The sequence below is a fragment of the Mustelus asterias genome, chromosome 13 (genome assembly GCF_964213995.1).
Source record: "Mustelus asterias chromosome 13, sMusAst1.hap1.1, whole genome shotgun sequence".
In the NCBI taxonomy this organism is placed as follows: domain Eukaryota; kingdom Metazoa; phylum Chordata; class Chondrichthyes; order Carcharhiniformes; family Triakidae; genus Mustelus; species Mustelus asterias.
Genome location: NC_135813.1, coordinates 100,954,044 through 100,973,432, shown reverse-complemented (window position 1 = coordinate 100,973,432; position 19,389 = coordinate 100,954,044).

Sequence of the window (19,389 nt, the reverse complement as noted above, 5' to 3'; positions counted from 1 at the left end):
ATTCATATACATGAGTAGCACTAGCGGACAGTTTTGGTTTCAATAAGTGTAAAGTGACATCAGGGCTTTTTAAGTTCTTGTCACACTAAGGAAAGATGAGAAGAATCTCTGAAGTCATTTTCAAAGGAACTTTAAAAGCTTTTAATGTTGGTATTGTCTCTCTTATCCACTCAGAAAACATTACCTCAGCAAATTAGAAAAACAGACTTCAAAAAATCTATTCCCCTGTTAAAAATTTAAAATCACTTCTATAAAAGATAGAAACAATTGGAGGTAAACAGGAAAGATATTAAGAAAATATTTAAAAACATGACTATATATAAGTTCGCAGCATGGATAATAAAACAATCTTAATTAAATTCTATGAATAATAAGGGCACATCTAAGAGAAAGAGTTGATCAACACCCATTGCTGCTAAAGAATGAGAATCTAGTTTAGAAAGGTTCAATTTCTTTTCAGAAAATTGGGAATATTGGAGAAGGTTACTGGGAGCATCCCCTCAATGTTTCTCCAGTTGTCAAGGAGTTGGATATCGTAAAGCAGACAGCTTTTCTATCCAATTGTCCCAATAACTGATACAATTGGGGATTCAGATGAAACGTTATTTTGAATATTGATAGGAAATAGAAGAATGAGAGGAGATCTTACAGAAACATATAAGATAATGAAGGGAATAGATAAGATAAAAGCAGGGAAGTTGTTTCCACTGGCAGATGAAACTAGAACTAGGGGGCATGGCCTCAAAATAAGAGGGAGCAGATTTAGGACTGAGTTGAGGAGAAACTTCTTCACCCAAAGGGTTGTGAATCTGTGGAGTTCCCTGCCCAGTGAAGCAGTTGAAGCTATCTCATTGAGTGATTTTATGGCAAAGATAGATAAATTTTAGAACAGTAAAAGAATTAAGGGTTATGATGAGTCGGCGGGCAAGTGGAGCTGAGTCCACAAAAAGATCAGCCATGATCTTATTGAATGGCAGAGCAGGCTCAAGGGGCCAGATGGCCTACTCCTGCTCCTAGTTCTTATGTTCTTATTCTTAAATTGATATTAGCGGTGGCATTGTATTTTGAAAGTTTTATTTGATTTAGTATTAGGACTAAGATTATGGCTGGAATTTTCTGGCCGTTCACACCCCTCTGCCGCTGTAAGCAAGGACGGAGAATTTGGTACTGGGTCAAATCTCTGTTCACTGCAGTGGGACCAGAGAATCCCACTATCCTGAACGGCCGGAAGATTCTGGATCTTGTTTTTTTATCTTTTACAGACGCTAACATTGTGATGTACTTAAAGTGTATCGTGTGTTAAATAGTTCTGTGATAAACTTGAAATTAATTGGCAAAGTATAACGATTCTTGTAGTCTCCTGCATGCAGTATAAGAACACACCTCTCTTGTATTTTCTGAAAGTGGGAGGATACAATTTTTGAAGAGAGACCCTCCAGAACCTTACAATAGCCGGGCAGTTATAACCTGGCCAACAAATTATTTAACAGGCGATCTGGGAAAAGGTTATATCTCTTATTACAATCCCAACAGTACAGAAGGAGGCCATTCGGCCCATCGAGTCTGTACCGACCACAATTCTACCCAGGCCCTATTCCCGTAAGCCCACGTATTTACCCTGCTAATCCCCCGACACTAGGGTCAATTTAGCATGGCCAATCAACCTAACCCGCACATTTTTGGACTGTGGGAGGAAACTGGAGGACCCGGAGGAAACCCACACAGACACGGGGTGAAAGTGCAGACTCCACACAGACAGTGACCCGAGGCCGGAATTGAACCTGGGACCGTGCTAACCACTTGCCACCCTGCTGCACCACTGTGCCGCCCTTATAAGGCACTTTCCTCAGGGGGAAACTTGCTTCACTTTCTCAAACCCAAAATTAGTGGGAAGTTGTGTGAAGTTGCTGCCTTGAAGCTAGATGAGGGTGATTGTTGAGGGAGCGCTTCTGATCTTGGGCAAGCTATATTTTGGGTGAGATTTATAAACCACTTCAATACTAAATGAGAAAACGGTGCTGATTGGTTGGCAAGTAATCTCTGATTGGTCGAGGACTTTCCATGAAGGATGCATTAGGAAACAGTTGTGTCCCAGGCTTTCATTTAATTTTTAAAAACTGCAATGCTGGGGCATGTTCCTTTTGCCTGCAGAGGACAGGTCCCTGTGAATCATTATATGTAGTTTCTAAGTCAGTCACATTGTGAGACCAATTGGTAACCTTAAATTGGTCATTAGTGTAATTCCGTGCACACTCGGTATTGTTCAACAAATGCTGCCCAACCACAGCATCACATCTAACATTAGACATTATACTCTGAGTTTTGCAAACACGGGTTAGTTGAATACGGTCAGTATTACAGCGAACAGCCAAAGGGACATGCCATTTAATATGATTCATCAATTATTGGGATGTACAGCCTATGTGCTGAGCACTGCACCAGGACTGAAATTCACAAACCACATGGCTCACTTGTGTGGTAGGTAGAACATTGTTTTGGCTTGACAACAGCATGTTGCTAGTGGAGTATGCCACTCCTGTTGCTGCTGCATAATAGCAGCATGACATGGCTAACTTCACCTGTTGCTCAAATTGTGAGATGCCTTACCTTATGATAATTTACAGCAGCAGTATTACATATGTCTGCCTTCTACCTGATAACAGTGGCCTAAACTTTCAGAATCATCATCCTGAGTGTTGGCATGTCATGCAATCCCACTGAATCTGACAGGCCCACTGCCATTTCATGCTCAACTGAGGTCTGATTAGAAGTAGGCTGGACTTCTGTCCGCACTTGGAAGGATGTCCTGTCTTGGAGAGCTGTCGGCCAATTGGCAATCCACCCACCCAGGCAGAGCACTGCAGTGGCCAGAGGAGGTACTGCAGTGCTATGCCTCAACGTAAGTCCCAGAACCACACCTGAGGTAACCAGAGAGCAGGTGATTGCTGTGTGAGGGGGTGGGTGGCTGGATCTCCCTGGCCATCCACACCAGGTAGATCAGAAGTGTGGGGCTGAAACACAACCAAATATTGAGGCGCAGCCCCCTCATGTCATCAACTTTGCACAGCCTATATACACATGGAATGCAGGCTTTTCATGGCTGCAAAAAATACAGGCAATCTGGGAATCCATGAACCATCATCATTGTTGTTTGTTTGGGACTGCTGTTCAACTCCCTCCATTGAAAATTGAAAACCCCTTCAAGGGGCTCTGTAACTAAACAAAACTTCCAAAGCAAAGTTAATAAATCAACTTAAAATGTCATTTCTGGGGCTGTCAATGCACTCCAGCCATGCCTACCAGCCATGGAAGGCCTCAAGTGTACCAGTGGACACTGTGTTTTCCCTCTCCATGATGTCTCAGGCTCTCTTTATACTCTTGAGAAAACCGAAAGGAAATCAACAGGTTAAGTAACTGAACAATTGATAGCCTCTTAAAGGGGCACTGTAACAAATGACAAAAATTTAAAGGAAACTCATACAAATAAATTAAAATGTTACTTCCGTACTGACGAAGTACCCCGGCTCCCAGGGTGATCATTGGTCATGAAAGGTCTCAGGCATACTAGTGGACACTGTGTACTCCCTCTCCAGAAACATCCAGAACAAAGCTACAGAAAAGGGGCAGAGTGTTGGGCCAAATTACCCCCTCGACCACCCACTGCCTGGACTGTTAATGCCCACATTGGCCCAGGAGCAGGCTGTCAAAGATGGCCTCAGTGCTGCCTACCCCTCTCTGCACAGGGTGGCAAAAGATCAAGAGCCTGGGGCTAAAGTGCAACAAATAGGGGAGGCCTAGTGGTGTTATCGCTAGACTATTAATCCAGAAACTCAGCTAATGTTCTGAGGACCCGGGTTCAAATCCTGCCGCGGCAGATGGTGGAATTTGAATTCAATAAAAAATATCTGGAATTAAGAATCTACTGATGACCATGAAACCATTGTCGATTGTCATAAAAACCCATCTGGTTCACTAATGTCCTTTAGGGAAGGAAATCTGCCGTCCTTACCCGGTCTGGCCTACATGTGACTCCAGAGCCACAGCAATGTAGTTGACTTTCAACTGCTCTTTGAACAAGGGAAACTAGGGATGGGAAATAAATGCTGGTCAGCCAGCGACGTTCATGTTCCACGAATGAATTAACCAAACGTTGAGGAGCAGTCTGTCTTTATAAGTGCTCTAAATACTTAATTAAACAATACCCTTCACCAGTGTATCTTACCAATATAATTAACATTCAATTAATATGTGTGACTTGGACTGAACTTATCCATGACAGTATCCTCATGCATGGTCTGTCTTTGTACAGGTGTTGGAGGCCATAGGTTTAGAGAGGGTTCTATAGTGTCTCGGTGCAATTTATTTACAGGATTCTCGACTGCTTTCTCGGCACCCACCAACCAGCCACACAACATTCTGGGAGAGGTAGAGTAAAATCAAAAAGACCAGTCCAAATTAGGCTGGAGTCGTCACTCTGAGAAATTTAACTGCTGAAAGAAATCAAACAAGTTGCAAGAGATTACAGTGACTGGCTGATGTGGGCCCCAATACCCCAGGGGGAGTCCTCCAGCCTCTCAGCCGCATGTTTCTCCATGGCGGGAGGTGATATGCTGTTGGCTGGCGGTGGGATTCTCTGGACCACTGCCGTCAATGGGATTTCCCACTGATGTCACCTCATGCCGGTGTGAAACCCATGGGAGGGGGTATGCTGCCAACGGAGCCAGAGAATCCCGCTGGCGTGATCGGCCGGAGAATCTTCTACAAGTAGTGACATCAGGAATTCATCCATTTTGCAAGCTTGCAGTGAATCCACATTCACTACCAGTTCCACAGGTTGACGGCTCTCTGTGAAAAGAGATACCTCCTGACATCTAACCTAGTTTATGTCCCCTGGTCCTCCCGAATCCATCAAATTCAAATCCATGCGGATTGACTCTAATCCTGTCACAATTTCAAAGACCTCAATCAAACGTTTATTTACTGATCAAAGTGTCACAAGTAGGCTTACGTTAACACTGCAATGAAGTTACTGTGAAAATGTCTCTGAAGGGTAAGATCTTCTAGGATAAAAAGATCCAACTTTCAGAGTCTATTGTGGTAACATTTATTAATCTTATTGACTATTACCAATCTAATAACGCTTCACTGGACCTTTTCTAGGGCCTGTAAGGTAGGGAATTAAGCTGGACACAATATTCTCAATGAGGCCTAACAAGGGCCTTATAATACACCACGGCATTCCACCTGCTTTTGAAAGACCTTGAGACTTGAGTTTGTGAAACTTCAGACATTCATATGTAGCTATCTCATTTCTCCTGCTCAGTTCTGTTGAAGTCACAGCCCTGCACGATGTGTATATGTTCGCTGTTGGCCTTATCTACATGCATAACTTCATATTTCTTGTTGCAACTTTAATCAGAGTTTCCATCTGCTCTCTTGGGTGGAGATGAAAGATTCCATGGCAACATTTAAATAAGAGCAGGGCCATTTCCCCGGTGTTGTGGCCAAAATCCATCAATCAACACATGAAATAGACCTTAAAATTGTGTAAATTGACTGCCACATTTTCTATATTACAACAGCATTTCAAAAACACTTCATTTGCTGTAAATTGCTCGGCAACATCTGAAGGTTGTGAAAGGCATGGTAAAAGGATCTCAAACAATGATGAGACAGAATACAGGAATGAGACAGAGAATCTGGTGAACTGGTGTGGTGACAATAATCTCTCCCTCAATGTCAACAAAATGAAGGTGATTGTCATTGACTTCAGGAAGCGTAATGGGGAACATGCCCCTGTCTACATCGTAAGAGTTTTAACAACCCCAGGTTAAAGTCCAACAGGTTTATTTGGTAGAAAACACCATTAGCTTTCGGAGCGCTGCTCCTTCGTCAGATGGAGTGGAAATGTGCTCTCAAACAGGGTACAGAGACACAAAAATCAAGTTACAGAATACTGATTAGAATGCGAATCCCTACAACCAGCCATATCTTAAAGATACAGACAATGTGGGTGGAGGGAGCATTAAGCACAGGTTAAAGAGATGTGTATTGTCTCCAGACAGGACAGCCTGGACTTGCAGGCTGTCCTGTCTGGAGACAATACACATCTCTTTAACCTGTGCTTAATGCTCCCTCCACCCACATTGTCTGTATCTTTAAGATATGGCTGGTTGTAGGGATTCGCATTCTAATCAGTATTCTGTAACTTGATTTTTGTGTCTCTGTGCCCTGTTTGAGAGCACATTTCCACTCCATCTGACGAAGGAGCAGCGCTCCAAAAGCTAATGGTGTTTGCTACCAAATAAACCTGTTGGACTTTAACCTGGTGTTGTTAAAACTCTTACTGTGTTCACCCCCCAGTCCAACGCCAGCATCTCCACATCCTGTCTACATCAACAGGGACGAAATAGAACTGGTCGAGAGCTTCAGGTTTTTAGGTGTCCAGATCACCAACAACCTGTCCTGGTTCACCCCATGCCAACAATATCATTAAGAAAGCCCACCAATGCCTCTACCTTCTCAGAAGACTAAGGAAATGTGGCATGTCAGCTACAACTTTTACAGATGCACCATAGAAAGCATTTTTTCTGGTTGTATCACAGCTTGGTATGGCTCCTGCTCTGCCCAAGACCATAAGGTACTACAAAAGGTCGTGAATGTAGCCCAATCCATCATGCAAACCAGCCTCCCATCCATTGACTCTGTCTACACTTCCCGCTGCCTCAGCAAAGCAGCCAGGATAATTAAGGACCCCACACATCCCGGACATTCTCTCTTCCACCTTCCTCCGTCAGGAAAAAGATACAAAAGTCTGAGGTCACATACCAACCGACTCAAGAACAGTTCTTAAACCAAAAGAGAAAATGCTGGAAAGTTTCAGCAGGTCTGGCAGCATCTGTAAGGAGAGAAAAGAGCTGACTTTTCAAGTCCAAATTCCAGAGTTTCAGATTCCAGCATCTGCAATAATTTGCTTTTATCAAGAACAGTTTCTTCCCTGCTGCCATCAGACTTTTGAATGGACCTACCTTGCATTAAGTTGATCTTTCTCTACACCTTAGCTATGACTGTAATTCTACATTATGCACTCTCTCGTTTCCTTCTCTATGAACGCTATGCTTTGTCTCTATAGCGCACAAGGAACAATACTTTTCACTCATCACAATACATGTGACAATAATAAATCAAATCAAAATTCAAGTCTTTTTTTATATTTAATGATGTCTGTTAGATGCAGGTCCAATCCCCTCACCCAATGCATCTACACCCTGTCTGTTAACCACTATTCTCATCTGAGGTTCTAACTCACCAAGGTTCCTTACACAACACCTTCCAAAACCCAGCTGCTAAAATCTAGAAGGTCAAGGATAATGGACACATGGGAAAATCATTATCTGCAAGTTCTCCTCCAAGCCACTCACCGCCCTGACTTGGAAATACATCTTTATATGCCCTATTTGTGAACAGAACTCCCACTTACCTGACGAAGGAGCAGCGCTCCGAAAGCTAGTGGTTTTCGCTACCAAATAAATCTGTTGGACTTTAACCTGGTGTTGTGAGACTTCTTACTGTGTTTACCCCAGTCCAACGCCGGCATCTCCACATCTTGGAAATATATCGCCATACTTTGACTGCTGCTGGTCAAAATCCCTGGAATTGCCTCCGTAACAGAACTGCGTGTGTACCTACACCTCAGGGACTGCAGTGGTTCAAAAAGGTAGCTCAACACCATCCTATCAAGGGCATTTAGGGATGAGCAATAAATGTTGGTCTAGTCAGAGATGCCCACAACCCGTAAATGAATAAAAAAAACTTTTTAGCACAAAACTTTGTATCACTTATGAACTTGAGGATACTTCCCACAAAGGGTTAGGTCTGAAACATTAACTCGTCTGTTCTCTCCCAGAGTTGCTGGCTGACCTGTTGACTGTTTCTGTTTTTTGGCATTCATGTAGCCCTCGTGTTTAAATATCTCAGTGGTTTGGAGCAGAGTTGTCTGTTGCTAGTTGTTATGCATTGTGGTGAAATACAAGCTGTGAATTATTGCAGTCAGTGGTGAGGTTTGATAATTATCGCAAGTCACTGGTTAACACATGAATGATAAAGCTGTGAATGGGTTCTGGTCTTATCCTCAAAGAAGGATATTGATTGATTACAGATTCCAGAAACAGGCAACATTGAAAAAAATGAATTTTAATGAATAGTCTCTGTGGTTGATGAAAGCTGCCTCGTGTTCTCACTCTTGATGTTCTCACTCTGATGTGTAAATCTCTTTGTTTTCTCAGCTCCTCTCTCGATGGACTTAACTGTTGCTGGATCTGGTTCCAGAGGGATTGTTCAGCTTTTAGTAAGCTCGTCCAAGTAGCTGCACTTCACGTGAGTCAGCTGTGGGCTCGGTTAGTAACAGTCTTGCCTCTGAGTCAGAAGGTTCGGGTTTCAAGTCTGATTCTGAGCCTTGAGGAGAAAAATCAAGGCAGTACTTGGAGAGTGCCGCACTGACGGAGATGCCGTCTCTTTTAGATGAAAGAGTAAGAGATAAAGAGGACCCAGCTGCCCAATAGGTGGGCGTAAAATATCCCATTGCACTATTTCAAAGAGCAGGGGAGTTATTCCTGGTGTCCTGGCCAATATTTATCCAGTAAGAAGTTTAACAACACCAGGTTAAAGTCCAACAGGTTTATTTGGTAGCAAAAGCCACACAAGCTTTCGGAGCTCTAAGCCCCTTCTTCAGGTGAGTGGGAATTCTGTTCACAAACAGAGCATATAAAGACACAAACTCAATTTACATGAATAATGGTTGGAATGCGAATACTTACAACTAATCAAGTCTTTAAGAAACAAAACAATGTGAGTGGAGAGAGCATCAAGACAGGCTAAAAAGATGTGTATTGTCTCCAGACAAGACAGCCAGTGAAACTCTGCAGTTCTAGGCAACTGTGGGGGTTACAAATAGTCACACTATTTGTAACCCCCACAGTTGCCTAGAACTGCAGAGTTTCACTGGCTGTCTTGTCTGGAGACAATACACATCTTTTTAGCCTGTCTTGATGCTCTCTCCACTCACATTGTTTTGTTTCTTAAAGACTTGATTAGTTGTAAGTATTCGCATTCCAACCATTATTCACGTAAATTGAGTTTGTGTCTTTATATGCTCTGTTTGTGAACAGAATTCCCACTCACCTGAAGAAGGGGCTTAGAGCTCCGAAAGCTTGTGTGGCTTTTGCTACCAAATAAACCTGTTGGACTTTAACCTGGTGTTGTTAAACTTCTTACTGTGTTTACCCCAGTCCAACGCCGGCATCTCCACATCAATATTTATTCCACAATAAACGTTGCAAAATGAAGTGATTATCTCATTATTTGCACATCACTGTATGTGGGAGTTCACTGTGTGCAAATTAACTGCCGCATTTACTAAATTGCAACAGTGACTTCATTCCAAAAATACTTCACTGGCTGTAAAGCACTTTGAAGCATCTGGTGGTCATGAAAAGCGCTAAATAAATGCAAATCTTACTTTCTTTATGTGTGACTCTGGGCAGGCGGAACATAGGAATTAGGAGTGGAAGTAGGCAATTCAGCCCTTTGAGCCTGCTCCGCCATTCAATCAGATCATGGCTGATCACTCCCTGGTCTCAAATCCACCTCCCTTCCTGTTCCCCATATCCCTTTAACCTTTTTTTTAAATCAGAAAAATATCCATCTCCTTCTTGAAACCATTTGAGGTGGTGTAATCAGACTCAAAAACAGAAAATGCTGGAAAATCTCAGCAGATCTGACAGCGTCTGTGGCGAGAGAACAGAGCCACACTTTCAAGTCGAGATGACCCTTCATCAAAGCTGAAGGTAACAAAAATCAGACAAGGTTTATATTTGAGTGTGAGGGGGCAGTGGGCTGGGCTGTAATTGTTAGGAATAAGTAAGAGTTTTAACAACACCAGATACACAAGGCAAACACACCCAGCGGCCATCTCATCGTATCGGGCAATGGGACCCTGTGCGAGAACCTCTCCGGCTATGTCGAGGGCAGCCTGAAACCCATTGTACAAAGAACCCCCATGGTGTTGTTAAAACTCTTACTGTATTTACCCCAGTCCAACGCCGGCATCTCCACATCATTGTAAGGAATGGCATAGACATCAGTGGACACTCTTAACACCATTCTCAGCCTTTATCATCACCATTTACATTCCATTTGCCCTTTTTATCTATGCCATTCCTATCAATTAAAGACCCCCACCCCCCCACTCCCCTCCAATCTCACAGTGTAAATCTTGCCTGATTTTTCTTGCCTTCAGCTCTGACGAAGGGTCATCCTGACTCGAAACATTGACTCTATTCCGTCTCCACAGATGCAGTCAGACCTGCTGAGATTTTCCTGAATTTTCTGTTTGTGTTTCAGATTCCAGCATCTGCAGTATTTTGCTGGTAACCTCAGACTATTCCACAATGGGTCCGTCATTACTGAGCTAAATCATGTCCTGTGACGCTCATGACGCACTGTGATTTTTTTTTGTTCCTTTGGCCACAAGACCTTTCTCTTTACATTTCAACTCCTTGCATAAAAAAACCCAACAAGGCTCCGCTGACAGACACGTGTTTCGAGGATTGCCGACCTGTTTAGAATTGTCTTGGGGTCTCAGGAATCAAAGATCAATTTCCTAATTACTCTGCTGTCGTGAGTACCTGAGTGAAAACTCACAGGGATGAGACAACAGCGACCACACTCCAAGAGTACTTCATTGATTGTGAAGCCTGAGGTTGTGAAAGGTGCTTTATAAATGCAACTCTTTATTTTATTCATTAGAAAAAGAGTGTTTTTCAATTTTTCTTTGAAAAATTGTCTTTGAAAATCACTTGTATTTGTTAATTGTAAAAATATTGGAGGTTGGGGCAAAGAAAACTGGGCAGGATGATTGGAAGCAGGGGGGTCACATGATAAAGCCACCAGTAATGGTGGTCATGTGATAAAACCTCTAGTAATGCTGGTCATATGATAAACACCCAGTAATGGTGGTCATGTGATAAAGCCTCCAATAATGGTGGTCATGTGATAAAAGCTCCAGTAATGGTGGTCATGTGATAAAGCCACCAGGAAGGTTGGTCATGTGATAAAGCCTCCAGTAATGCTGGTCATGTAATGAAGCCTCCAGCAATGATGGTCATGTGACAAAGCCTCCAGTAATGCTGGTCATGTGATGAAGCCTCCAGTAATGATGGTCATGTGACAAAGCCACCAGTGATGGTGGTCATGTGATAAAGCCTCCAGTAATGCACCCAGCCATGGTTTGCAGCTTTTGGATGTTTGGAACCAGCTTTTGAAGCCTTCTCTCACTTTCAGCCTCTGGTGCCTTGTGGGTCCTGCCCTCTTTACTTGTTAATGGAGTGTGGATTTGGAATTGCACCATTTTTGCAAAGATATAGAAATGATTTGTCATAAATCATAAACTTTTACAAACACATTGTAAAAGAGGCATTTTCCATGTAATGCTGTATTTAATAGCACCGAGACACAGTTTACATTCTAACATTTAGCACTCAGCCATGTCTGGAAGAAACGTTGCCTGCTGCTGTAAATGTTTACCACAGAAAGTCTGTGCTATGTTTTAGACTGAGTCAACTTTGGTTAGTGGGTAACAAACTCACCTCTGGGTGAGAAAGAGTGAATTAGGTAGGGTACACAGATACACTGTTGGCAAATGTTCTGGTGGTCAATGAATTCACATGCAGACTGCTGAATGGCTTCCCTCACCCACTCCAACTGCCACCCACTGATGAAGGGAGGATTTTGCTGCTCCATTGTTCTTCAAGAATCAATTTTGCGGTGGTCCAGTACTCCTGTGGCTTCTTGTTAGTGGTTCTACAATCCCACACTCACTCTCCCACATCTGCTCTGGGCACTCACTGCTCTCTCACAGTCGTAGTGCACCTTCTCTGCTCTATTTCAGCTGCAGGATTCCTTCCTCACTCTTACACGCTTGTTTATATTACACTTCATCAGACATCATTGGCTGTTAAACTCTTTGGAATGCCTTGAGGTTGTGAAAGCTGCAATATGAATGCAAATCTTTCTTCTCTGAATTCCTCCCCTTCTTTGCTTCCAATTTTTTTCTTTCCCTTCTTTTCCTTCTCACTCCACTGTGTCTGTAGGTTTCTTTTCCTGCCCTGCCACAGTTGTTTGTTACTTGACCACTTGCTGTCCCACAGCTACTCACATTGCCATGCGGGGGAGTCACCAGAGAAGCGGTTCTGAGTAAATTGTTAATGGTGTGGGCTGATAAGAGCCAGGTCCTGATGGACTTCATCTTAGGATCTGAAAATAAATGTCTAGTGAGATAGTTAATGCATTGGTTGAATTTCCAAAACTCCTTAGTTTCGGGGAAGGTCCCATCAGATTGGAAAATAGCAGCAAATGTAACTCCTTTATTCAAAAAGGGAGGGAGACAGAAAGTGTGAAACTATAGGCCAATTAGCTTACTATCTGTCATAAGGAAAACGTAGAAGATTTTATTGAAGAATTGTAGCAGGACAGTTGGATAAGTTCAAGGTAATCAGGCAAAGTCAACGTGCTTTTGTGAAAGGGAAATCATGTTTGACCAAATTATTGGAGTTATTTGAGGAAGTAACATGTGTTGTAGATAAAGGGGAACCAGTGGATGTACTGTACTTAGATTTGCAGAAGGTATTTGATAAAGTTCCATATCAAAGGTTATTGTGAAAAATAAAAGCTCACTTTATAGTTTTTTACACAGAAGGTGGTGAATATCTGGAATGCACTGCCCAGGGGAGGTGATGGGAGCAGGTACAAGAGCGACATTTAAGGGGCAACTAGATGAATGCATGAATAAGATGGGAATGGAAGGAAATGGATTCTGTAAGTGCGCACAGTTTTAGTTTCGGCAGGCATCATGGTCGGTGCTGGCTTGGAGGGCCGAAGGCCTGTTCCTGTCCTGTACGTTTCTTTGTTCTTTATAGGGGGTAGCATATTGGCATGGATTGAATATCAGCTGGCTAACAGGAAACAGAGAGTGGCAATAACTGGGTCTTTTTCAGGCTGGCAAGATGTAACAAGCGATGTGCCATAGGGATCAATGCTGGGACCTCAAATGTACTGTGCATAGTACTGGTCGCCTTATTTAATAATTATGTAAATACATTGGAAGCAAATCAGAGAAGGTTTACCAGACTGATACCTGAAATGGGTGGGTTGTTTAATAAGGAAAGGCAGGGCAGGCTAGGTTTGTACCCACTGGAGCTTAGAACAGTTACGAGGCAACTTAATTGAAATATATAAGATCCTGAGAGGTTCTCATGTGGTGGATGCAGAGAGGATGTTTCCCCTTGTGAGAGAATCTAGAACTAGGGGTCACTGTTTAAAAATAAGGGGTCATCTATTTAAAACGGAGATAAGGCAAAATGTTTTCACTCAGAGGATCGAGGAACTCTCTTCCTAAAAAGGCGGTGGAAGCGGAATCTTCGATTATTTTTAAGGCCGAGGTGGATAGATTCTTGGAAGCAAGGAGATGATAGGTTATCGGGGAGTTGGCAGGATGCAGATTTGAGGTAACTATCAGATAAGCCATGATCTCATTAAATGGCAGAACAAGCTCAAGAGACTGAGTGGTCTTCACCTGCTACTCGTTTGTAGTGAGGTTTCAGTTCTGTTGAGCCAAGATCTCAGACTTGTGATGTTCCACATGGGATGAAGGTCCATGTACTGAGGAGCGATTTGGCAGTGGTGTACTGTTGATGGCCCTCTGCATTTTGTGGTCTGCTCCCTACCTCTGCATACTACAACCTCATAGACGTTTTCCTTTTCCCTAATTAGAGTAGGGCAGAAAGTTGGTCTTAGTAACCAGCTAAAAGCTAAAGTTGGCAAGAATAAGTTTTTCAAATGATATAAAGCAGACAAAGCATTTACCAAAGGCAAGACAAATCACCTTCTCCTCCCCAGCCCCTAGAGCACATTGTCAATGGGAAAGGCCATTTAGCCCATGTTAGCTCATGTATATAGAGAGATCTTATATCCCACTCTGAATGAAATTAAATTTCACCTCCCATTGCTATTTGCAATATTTAGCGAAATACATAAAAATGAAAAAAAAGTGAAACAACTACCATCACTGATCCTGCCTTATTTCCAGTTATTACAGAAAGGTTCACATTGCGAGCAATGCATCCACTTGATAAGTGAGGCATGGGCTCAAGTCCCTATTTAAATGCAATTCAAAGTCCTACTCCTGTCTTTAAGAACTCCCTGAATTTGAAATAATTAAATTTGGTGCAAATTTGGGGGCGGCACGGTAGCACAGTGGTTAGCACTGCTACCTCACAGCACCAGGGACCCGGGTTCAATTCCCACCTCGGGTCACTATCTGCGTGGAAGTTGCACTTTCTCCACGTGTCTGCATGGGTTTCCTCCGGGTGCTCCGGTTTCTTCCTACAGTCCAAAGATGTGTAGGTTAGGTTAATTGGCCATGATATATTACCCCTTAGTGTCAGGACGATGAGCAGGATAAATACGTGGGGTTACGGGGTTAGGGCCTGGGTGGGATTGTTGTTGGTGCAGGCTCGATGGGCCGAGTGGCCTCCTTCTGTCCTGTAAGGATTCTCTGGTACTATGGAATTATACATGGTGCTCAAGACCTCCAATAGTAGTACAGCATTGGAGACTTAGGCATGATCTTATAGAGGTCTATAAAATAACGAGCGGCATAGATCAGCTAGACAGTGAACGCCTTTTCCTAAAGGTAGGAGAGTCTAAAACTAGAGGGCATTTAAGGTGAGAGGGGAGAGATACAAAAGGGTCCGGGGGGGCAACCTTTTAACACAGAGGGTGGTGAGTGTCTGGAACAAGCTGCCAGAGGCAGTAGTAGAGGCGGGTACAATTTTGTCTAACAAAAAACATTTAGACAGTTACATGGGTAAGCTGGGTATAGAGGGATATGGGCCAAATGCGGGCAATTGGGACTAGCCTGGTGGTTAAAGAAAAAAGGCAGCATGGACAAGTATGATTCTATAATTCTAGTCACTGGTGAGGTTCTGCCTGTGGGGGAAATTCTTGGAAAATGAGGGTGTCGTGCCCAGTCCAATGACTGCAGGAGTCACATTTGACTGGGAATAGTCTTCCTTGTCCCTCCACACGAACCTCCCCACCTCCCCCACAGTAGCTAGCCTGCTGAGGCACACACATGGTGAGTGGTCCCTTGGGTGGAGTGGTGGAGCAATTGACGGCTGCGGAATTGTTTCACAGTAAAGGATCAGCACCTCTGGGAGGGTAAGTGGGGAACATTGATCATAAAGCATCTGGAAAAATGATTTCTGCCACGTTCCTCGTGTTACACACAGTAAAAATTGCAGATTTCAACCCCGAGGAAGGGTGCGCATTTATCACCCCCCAGGAATCCTCCAGCTGCCTCTCATGGTGTTTTTCTACATCACTGGTATTAACGGGAGATTCGTGTGGAAATACATGGCGCTGCAAAGGGTTTGGTGCAGCACTGTTTGACAGGAGTGGGAGGAAAGCTGTTTGAATAAGACCTTTACTGCTGATCTTACCATCTCCAGATGTTTCCTACAAAGTCTGATTCAAAATATCAAGAAAAAAATGTTGTTCGTCACCTGCCTCGGATAAATGCGAATTATGATTGGTGGGGGTGGGGGAGGGGGTGGGGGTTGTTGTGAGCCACAGTTATTGGGAGTGTAATTCCTCTTTGAAGATGAGAAAAATACCGCTGTTGTTCGCTTAGCTAATGACGTGAGGGAAAAAATTTGTTTCGGACTAGCTTCTGTCCTTGAAACGGGTGCTAAGTGGTCACGCGAGAAACTGTATCCAAGGCTTGCTCAGAAAATTAGGCCTCAGATCTTTGGACCACATCAGCGCATTACCAGAGAGAACAAAGAACAAAGGAAAGTAGAGTGCAGGAACAGGCCCGTTGGCCCTCCAAGCCAGTGCCAATCATGATGCCCTAACTAAACTAAAAAAAAAACCTTCTGCCCTTTCTCAGTCCCTATCCCTTCCTATTCATGTACCCATCCAGATGCCTCTTAAATGTTGCCAATTAACACCAGTTAGGTGCCCATGCAGACAGCTCACCAGTTCCACAAGGGTAAAGCTGATCAAACTGCCTCCCTGGCAACATCCCGCGGGTAGGTGGGTCGGGAGTAGGGTCGGGTAATAGCGGGCTGGCGGCAGTCTTTCCAAAAAATCTGTGGAGCTTGGGGGGAGTATGTTAGCTCTCCCGCAGTGTCGCGTGGTATGCATTTGAAAATAACTCATCGTGATGCCACATGGAAAATGATCAGGTTAAGGGTGAGCAAGTCCAAGATCTGCGCCACCCCAAGCCAACTAACTTCACAGACAGGTGTCGGGCACCTCGTGAACTCAGCCTTCAATGGACCTTGTCTGGGCATGTGCTTACCTGAGCAGGTATTTACTTAGGGAGAAGAGAAGGAACTTTTTTCTATGGATAGAGAAATGCATATTTTTATTGAAAACCTACAGCTGAAGAAAGTCTGTGTTGTGCACCCGATAAATGAGGAGAAGCGACAGGGTGAATCAGTACGTATGCAGCAGCCCCATAGTCCTCGGGATCTCTGGCCTTCTGTGAATTTCCAGCGTTCTTCACTCCACAGCTGCCTGGGCCTCAAATTCTGGAACTCCTTCCCTCAAACCTCGGCGCCACTCTCCTCTTTTTGAATCGCTCTGTAATTCTTACCTCTGTAGCAAGCTTTTGGTTACCTGTCTTCCTGTGTGATCTGTGTCAAATTTAGTCTGTTAACACACCTGGAAAATGCCTGCAGTGTTTTATTAGGTTAAAGGCACTATATAAATGCAAGATGTTGTTGCTGTGAAGATTGAGTTTTAAGAGCCTGGAGATTGTAGGGGGAAAGAACATTTGAAGGGTTGCGATGGAACCTAATTTGAACACAAATGCAGTGAGGAGGAACATCATGTAGACTGAAATGCATTTGAGTTGTCACTGGCATTGCTTATACATTGTAAAGGAGCCCCTGTGTACTGATGCACATGTATGCACTGTATATCTCACTATGTGTTCTTGCCCAGTGCTTTAACAGTTGAACTGTTAGTTTATAATCAATCGGGGTCTCTCTGCTATCAGGTACAGTTCTCTCGGCAGTGAAGGGGGCCATTGTGTTTTGCTGGGATTGAGTATCTGTGAATCTGCTGTGTTGAATGCTGAAGCCATTGCGATGAATAGGGGCTGAGAAGGAACATGCAGCTGGATCTTTCGCAGCTCAGTCAGACGAGGTCACGGAAACCAGACTAAATAGCCTGACTGCAGGGCATGGCTCTGCGTCTGTCTGAAAACCGATCCATGTGAGGAAGAGGGATTAAAATCCAGGCAGCGAGAGGGGAGCGGGGGGAGGGGAGGGGGGGGGGGTGGGAGAAATGAGAGGGAGATAGCAAAAGAGAAGGAATGCAAAGAGAGAAAGGAAAGAGAAGGCGAGGTATTTACTAAATTAAAAGAAAGGAGAAGTGGGCAGTCTTATGATCGAAGAACACAAAAGACAGGGAATTCAGGGAAGGGAAAAACAGGGAATGGGTTTAAGCAGCACATAAACTGAAATGTAAAATATGCTCAAGTGTAACTTGTTCAGCTGGAGACTGGAGGGCAAGTGATGGGGGAAGACACTGAGAGCAAGTGGGGAAAGGATGTTAGCTTTATTTTATCTGCTCTAATGTCTAGGCATACGTCAGCAGGCACTGCATTTGGTCCAACACGGCCACAACAGAGGTGGTTTGGTCTTTCAGCTGCAGTTGATTTGTTACTGTTTTTCAAATTCTTACAGGCAGTCAGAAATACAAATAGGGCAAAGGCTATGTCAATGAAAATTCATTGCACCCGATATATTGCTGTAGGTTTGATTCAGAGCTTAGGCGCAGAGACACAAATGGATTCAGCAGCAGCGAGTGTTAGTTGGGCAGAATGGGTAGAGGAAGGACATTTTTGTAAAGAGTGCTGGGTTCCTGCTCCTTTTTATTATTCGTTCAAGAGATGCGAGTTATTGGCCAAAGCCAGCATTCATTGTCCATCCATAATTGAGAAGGTGGCAGTGAGCTACCAGATGACTGTCCAATAATTCCTACTTTGTATTCGGAATTGTATAGATACATATCAGGTGAGAATAGGGTCAGGCTCAGCCATAAAGCTGTCACTAAGAGTCAACTAGCCTACAGAGATTCATTGGCTACAGGCCCACACATGCAGTCTGGCCACTTTGGTGAACCAACCAGTGCCTGTTACTCCAGTAACAGGCTTTCCATTCCCTCCAATGACAAACTTTCTGATGCGCGACAATCAAGCACGTGGAACAAGGCTTCAGCTATTGAAGGCTTTTATTAGCAAACAATGGAACTAACTAACACGAGTACACCAGTTCAGACTGGAGGGGTCCCGCCGGAGCAGAGAGTCTTATACCTCTCCCCAGGAGGCGGGGCCCGACCGGGATGTGCCATAACAACATTTACCACAGGTAAACACCCTAACCCAACAACATTATACAACCCCCACAGTGGCAACACCCTAACCCAACAGTAACATAGGAACAACCCCCAGTGGTAACCAACGATGGTTCACCACACTTTCATTGAGTTGTACAAAACTATGAGGGACATAGATGGGGGAGGTAGGAAGAAACATTTCCCCTTAGCAAAGGGGTCAATAACCAGGGGGCATAAATTTAAGGGAAACAGCAGGAAATTTAGAGGGGATTTGAGGAAGAATCTTTTCACCCAGAGGGTGATGGGAATCTGGAACTCACTGTTTGAAAGAGGAGGGAATTCTCACAACATTTAAGAAGCATTTAGAGACCTCTTGAAATGCCATAGCATAAAAGGCTACAGGCTAAGCGCTGGATAATGGGATGAAAATAGATAGGGGGGTTTGATGGCTGGCACAGACATGATGGGCCAAAGGACCTCTTTCTGTGTTGTAAAACTCTATGGGCCGGATTTTCCGGCCACATCGCCCCAAGACCAGAAAATCCCGCCCGAGGTTAACGGACCATTGGTCCCTGTCCCACCCACTACGATTCCCATGATGGGTGGGGTGGGAAAATTCCACCCTATGACTATGACCAGAATTTTACCCTCCCGTCCACCACGAAAATTGGAGAGGGTGAGGGGCGGACAATGGCAAGGTCCGTTGACCTCGGACGGGATTTTATGGTTTCGGGAGGAGCAAGACCATTAAGTCCCTCCCTATGACTCCAGAACATGGTTTGATCAACACCATATAGATGAGATACAAATTATGCCATTCCCTCAATGCAGTTAACAGGGAAAAGCACTCCCAACCCTCGCATCCCAAATAATTGTAACGTTTTCCCGAATGGAGTGGATTTTGCTGCAAGTGATCCGAGCTTG